This window comes from Nelusetta ayraudi, unplaced genomic scaffold (genome assembly GCF_046127955.1).
Source record: "Nelusetta ayraudi isolate G7.1 ecotype Tasmania unplaced genomic scaffold, CSIRO-AGI_Nayr_v1 ptg000109l, whole genome shotgun sequence".
NCBI classification, from domain to species: domain Eukaryota; kingdom Metazoa; phylum Chordata; class Actinopteri; order Tetraodontiformes; family Monacanthidae; genus Nelusetta; species Nelusetta ayraudi.
Genome location: NW_027466159.1, coordinates 119,001 through 125,000, shown reverse-complemented (window position 1 = coordinate 125,000; position 6,000 = coordinate 119,001). Strand labels below are relative to the sequence as shown.

The 6,000-nt window shown below is 39.6% G+C and overlaps 1 protein-coding gene and 1 long non-coding RNA gene across 3 annotated transcripts in view; both read left to right on the top strand.

Moving 5' to 3' along the window:
- LOC142903373 (protocadherin Fat 4-like) overlaps positions 1-6,000 on the top strand; it is a 74,416-nt gene that overhangs the window by 17,422 nt on the left and 50,994 nt on the right. The gene's annotated exons all lie outside the window — the stretch shown is intronic.
- On the top strand, positions 4,572-5,115 carry LOC142903319 (uncharacterized). Its single transcript, XR_012929222.1, has 3 exons — positions 4,572-4,675; positions 4,819-4,866; positions 5,036-5,115. It is a non-coding gene; the product is annotated as an uncharacterized LOC142903319 (long non-coding RNA).

Genomic DNA, 6,000 nt, shown 5'->3' with positions numbered 1-6,000 from the left:
TGCGCCGCAAAACCTGCACAACATTTTTCCGGCGATTTTAAAGTTACAGCCCACATCTACCACAGCGAATATGCTTCTGTAAGTGAGTGCTACGCACTAGTCACATAAAAATTGATAATAAAGAAAATATGTAATAAACAATTTTTCGTCAAGTTGGACTCGACCTCACTCAATGATAAAAATAATAATAATAATAATAATAATAATAATAATAATAATAATAATAATAATAATAATAATAATAATAAATGATAAAAACGTATATTACCTGTCTATCTACGTGAGCCACCGAGACTCACAGCAACCTCGCCTTTCTTTTGGTGTTATTAAGAACACCAGCAGCAGGTCACATTTTGATTTGGGACGCCTGAGACAACTGGTTACCATCGATTTGCCTTGAAAATACCCACATTTATTTGTCGATTTTTCTTGTTCTTTTCCCTCGAGTCAACATATATTTTTCAATGCCACATTACAGTCTACACAACACTGGAAACTATGACAAAAGTCTCACATTTTAAAAGTGACGATGTAATGCTGTTAAAATGCGCTAAATAATATGCAAACAAAAGCCAAGCACTAAGCCACTGGATCATTACAGAGGTAAACAGCCAGGACTTAAATTTACTCGTGTCACTGTAGTTTGTGTGCTTGCACTTTAAAGAAATAGTTGAGTGTTTTATCAATGTTTTAAGACGTAAGCTTTGCTACATGAAAGGCACCTAAATGGTATCCATCCCACACTCAATTTTGAAGTTGCAGCGAGTATGATGCCTTCCCGTGCAATGGTCAGCCTCAGATATGAGTTGTATTGTTTGAAAGTTTTCTGGCGTTGTCTGCACTAAACTGACAGACAAAAGGGGAAAAGAGAATATTATGTTGATTATTTTATAACCACAATGTTTTAAAGTATTTTGATATTACAATTAGTTTCATAAGATAATTTTTACTTCATTTTTACGTAAATTTCCGTTAGAAATTGTCATTTTAGGTTGTTTATTAATGCCCATGGAAAATCAGCTTTCAAGCCGTGGAATCGAGACTTGCTCTCCGCAGAATCAGGATTGTTCTCTGCGGAATCAACGCTTTTCCATGCAGATTCCTGGTGGGACTATTGTCAAACCTGACCATCAAAGTTTGGTCTGAAGTCTTTCTAAACAAGGTGGCTTTGTTGGTGGAGGACCTCCATGAACCTTCGAGGGAGTTGGTGAGAGATGTTTTAGAACTTGGAGATTATGTGGATTCAGGACCTGCTGACCCCGAACATGTAGCGTGGAAAGCATAGGAATTTGTTGAAATTGCAGTTATTTCTGCACTCTCCGACCAATTATCTGGAATCGATTTGCCTTGACTTGATGTGCAGGGTAACCAATCAGGTGTTAGGATCCGGCCACCGACTTTGATGGCCGAGTTTTACAGATAAAAAAAAAATATATATATATAAAATATATATATATGAATTGGTATTTTAATTAATTAATGACACATTTAAATAATTATTTACTGATGTATTTATTTATTTAATTTTGGCACTTTCATTCCTCCATATCAGTGGTCTTTATCAACGTCAATGACAATAGACCAGAGTTCAGCTCCAGCAACCACACCAGCAGCGTCCTGCTGAAAGATGTGCATCCAGGGAAGCTGGTGCTGACACTGAAGGTGACTGACAAGGACTCAGGGAGCAACTCACTCATCACCTATCTTTGATCATGATAAAGACATTATTAATAATTTCACAGCCTACCTGTGATGGTCGTTGCATAAGGGACACATTAATTTCCTGCAATAAATCAAGGGAATTTTATCTAACACTGGCAAACTAATATATTAGGGTTTTATCTCACCACCGCCTTGATCAAAGATCAAAAATTTGTTATCTATGCATTTGTCCAATGAACATGTTGTTTTGTCATTTTAGAGCACAGATATTTCAGAGTTATATAAAGCTATTACCCTATAATCAATAAAACCCATTACCAGGCCGAGGATGATGTTTCACCACAGCTAGCTTATCAAAGTGCTGTTTTCCACAGCACTTGTTCAAGCCAAAAAAAATCAATGCAGCTTTACAAGGCAGGAGTGTCATATGTCAGCCAGCAGAGACATGAACCCCTAGTGACAGACGTCAACTGGGTTAGCATCTTAGCATCTCCAGCCATTTCTCACCGTCAATAGCTCCTCATGATAGACGCCAGCAAGCTGTCTTAAACATTAGCTTGTTGCCTCAGTCACAGCTAGTACCGTGAAATGTTAGCTGACTGTGTTAAACTCTGGCTAGTGGTAATAGCCATTAGTGCAGCAGTTGTTTGCTTATACTTTGCTTATGTTACTGAAATTGTAGCAGTGGGTGGCAAGTACAACGTAATAAGATCAGAGTAGAGTGCACAGCCCAGTTTCTAAATTCTCTTAACTCTCACCTGCAGTTTCATGGCAGGAGGTTCTCCGTACTTGAGCTTGGACAGCACCAATGGAGCTATCATGCTGACGCCTAATATAAATAAATCAAATATGTCACAGAGGACACCATGTTGCATCTGACCGCAGTGGCTAGAGGTCATGGCAAGCCTTCTCGCAACGCCATTGGTGAGTCAGGTCGCAGCAGGAGAGAAACTGTTTTTATTTGGAGAATAAGGGCCAGATCCACAAAGAATGAGTGGCAGCTGTAAATAGCGGCCATTTTTGCTTCTACTTCGTGGCTATGATGTCTGCCACCTTTGTGCAAGATCCTCAAAGTTTTTTTGTGCTAACAATACGCAGGTGCAAAAACGCAGAAATAAGGCACCTGAGGAGTTGGAAGCGCAATTTGCACTTGAGTAACCTGACCGTAATTTTTGTGATAGTCAGATGTTATAACGGGCACACCCTTAATCACCAGAAGGTGAATTTCCCCGCCTGGGATAGGCTTCACCCACTGGTGCCCTGAACAGCCCGGGTTAAGCAACAGCTGTTTAACAGTGAACCGGCGTTTAAGTCTTGCGCACATACAGTATGAGGGTGATTTTAGAATCATCCAAAAATCATAAAGGAATCTCAGCGCTCCCAAAAGAACAGGTGCATCGGAGAAAAGCACCACCCAGGAGTCAGACAAAATCAGGAAAATGCTACCACACACTGTTCAACTCTCTTCCTTTTTAATAATCAAGCAATGTTTCGGTCAACAGACCTTCATCAGGCATCATATATGGCATCCTTGCATACGTAACCATGCATAGTATACACACACACACACAATAGCACTAATAAATACATAACAGATTAATCAACCTATTTTCTGGAGGCTTTCATAAAAACAAAGGGTTTAAGAAGGATAATGATTTGGACATCACATTGTACACCTGGACATAATATATACTGTTTAGAGGGCATTATCCATTGTAAAAAAAAATCTTAGATAAAATACAATCACACAAAAGAGGAGGAGAAAAGGTTGAGTAAGTTGAGTGTGACGATGTCACGCAATTAAACACGTATGTTTCGTTTTTTTTTTGGGCTAATCTCAGCCGCAGTTAAGATATCAGCAGATTTATTGATTATCACAGTATGAGATAACTCTGGCGATTTCCATCTGTCACCTGCCTCTGCACTCGGTTGGGGTTGGTTTGCTGTGACTTGGCTATTTCTGTGCTCACACCCTGAGTTGACTTGAACTGCATCCAGGAAACATCATATTTGCCCATCATATTTTACAGCCCGCCATAAAACTGAACAGCTGAAATACGGTGAGCACACAGGTGAGGTTCACAGATGCTGCCGTCTGACCTGGAGGAAAAGACATTCCAGTCGATATGGGCTCCACTGGTCTGATTCGGGCCGGTCTCCTGCTCCTGGTCGCCTCCCTCGGTGTCTGCGCTGCTGCGGAGTCTCCTTTACGTGAGTAGACAACCAGTGAACCCCGAGGTTGGATTGACCTGCTCAGAGCTCTGAGTTGGTGACACATGAACTGATATCATGGGCATCTGTATAAAGGTGTAGTTACAACTGTGCATATGATTACATGAATGTGTGTATGTGTGTGAGTGTGTGCAAACAAATTGAACTCTGAATTTAACAGCAGCTTGTTTTTTGCTCCCCAAGATACGACAGAGATAGATTGCAATCGTAACACCGACATACCTCTGCCCAGCGTGGATGAAAATTATGAAGGTAGGTGTCAAAAGTCTTATGTGAAATGATGTAAAAACTGAAAAAATGCACAACGAATGAAACGTGATCGAGCAAAATGCTAAGCTTGTCAAGCAGAAGCTAATCATCACTGTCACTGCACTTATTTAGGTGTTCAAATTCAATTGACAGCAAACCAATTGCCATTGCCAGTTGTCGTTCATTCATTGTTTATACATGTATTTATTTACTTATTTTTTTTTATTGGGGGTTAGGTCATAAAATATGTAGAAAAGTTTTAATGGCTATGAAAAGGAAATATGTTCAGTCAATGTAGGAGTTTATGCCACTAGAATTTGTTGTTGTTCATGCGATCTGTCGTAAAATCAGATGCTGTGTTGTTGCAGGAGTTTTGGAAGTGGTGACAGGGATCCCAGCAGAAACCGGTTTGGTGTTGGACTCACTGTTTTACCCAGAAAGCCTCGAATACATAGAGTTGATACGAGAGGCTGGAGCAACAAGCGCCACGATTCGCACCAAGCAGCCGCTGGATGTTAAAACGTTCTATGAGGTGAGTTTCCCAACAAGCACCTATGTTCAGAATTCAAAAAGTTCAAAAGCCGAGCAGCCGTGTCAGAGGAATGACAGCCATGTTGTGTCTCCGTAGACGTCTCTCCACAGACAATTCATTTTTTTTGTTTTTGTGTTTTTCAGACTAGTAGAAGAATGTACTACCACTATCATTGTGAGGGCACAAGGGGGGTGAGTAAAGTGTTTAAAAAGAAAAGAAGTCTGATTTGTTACAGAAAACAGATAAAAATGATGAATTCTGGGATTTCAATCACGGTTTTAAAGTTGAAACCTTTGAAAGAAAATGTTTCTTTCACATAAAGAATATCCAAAATAATTGTTGTTATTTTTTTCCATGCAGAAATACCAAATGAGGGAAGTTCCTGTCATGGACATCAATGAAAGTCCAGAGTTTCTACAGGACAGCTATAATACCACCATCTCTGAGGTAGGTCCTTCGAAGATTATGAGAATTTTCAGTACGGAAATTAGAAAAAGGCATCAATATAGTTTAAAGGGATAGTTCAAACAACTCAAAACACAACATTTAATACATTTACCATATCAAGGGAGGCAACTGTCAAATTTACCAACTCACATAACTTTAGAAGTTATGTGAGGGAAAGGGAAATAATCCCAGCCAATGCCGAACATTAATTAACTTCTGCTCACAAAGCACTAAATAACATTCAAATATGTGCCAAGGTTTATAAAAAAAAAAAGAAGGAAAACTTTGTGCATCCACTATAGCCTCACAGACTACTGAGAGAATTATCCCTCTAAATTGTTCTCTGTAATAAACGGTTGACACAGGCTTCATGTCTCGTGGCTTCTAATCATCCTGCTCTTCTTTTGTTTCAGGCAACAGAGGGGAACAGCTGGGTTTTAAAAATCACAGCTGAGGACAAGGACATCTTCCCAGAATTCAACACAGTGACATATTCAATTGTAATTACATTCATGCTTGTACAGTAAAGCAGTGTAGTTCATATCTGTAATGACACATTATATAACTTGTGGCCACAGAGGAGATAAATCTGCCAGGTCCAATAATGCTAAAGTTTCGGGCTATGTTTGAGCTGAGCCGTAATGATGACAACAGTCTCACACAGTCTCACAAGTCAAGATATTTAGTAAAACTTCACCTCCACCTCCAGCTTAACATCTTAGTTGAACAATAAAGTAAAACAATAACATTAACTTTCTCCATTAAGGTTTCGCCGTCAGACGTCTTTGTGATAAACAGCACCGGGGATATTTTTCTGAATACCAGCTTGAACTTCAATGTTGCGCCCAAGTACAACCTCACTGTGATGGCCCAGGCAA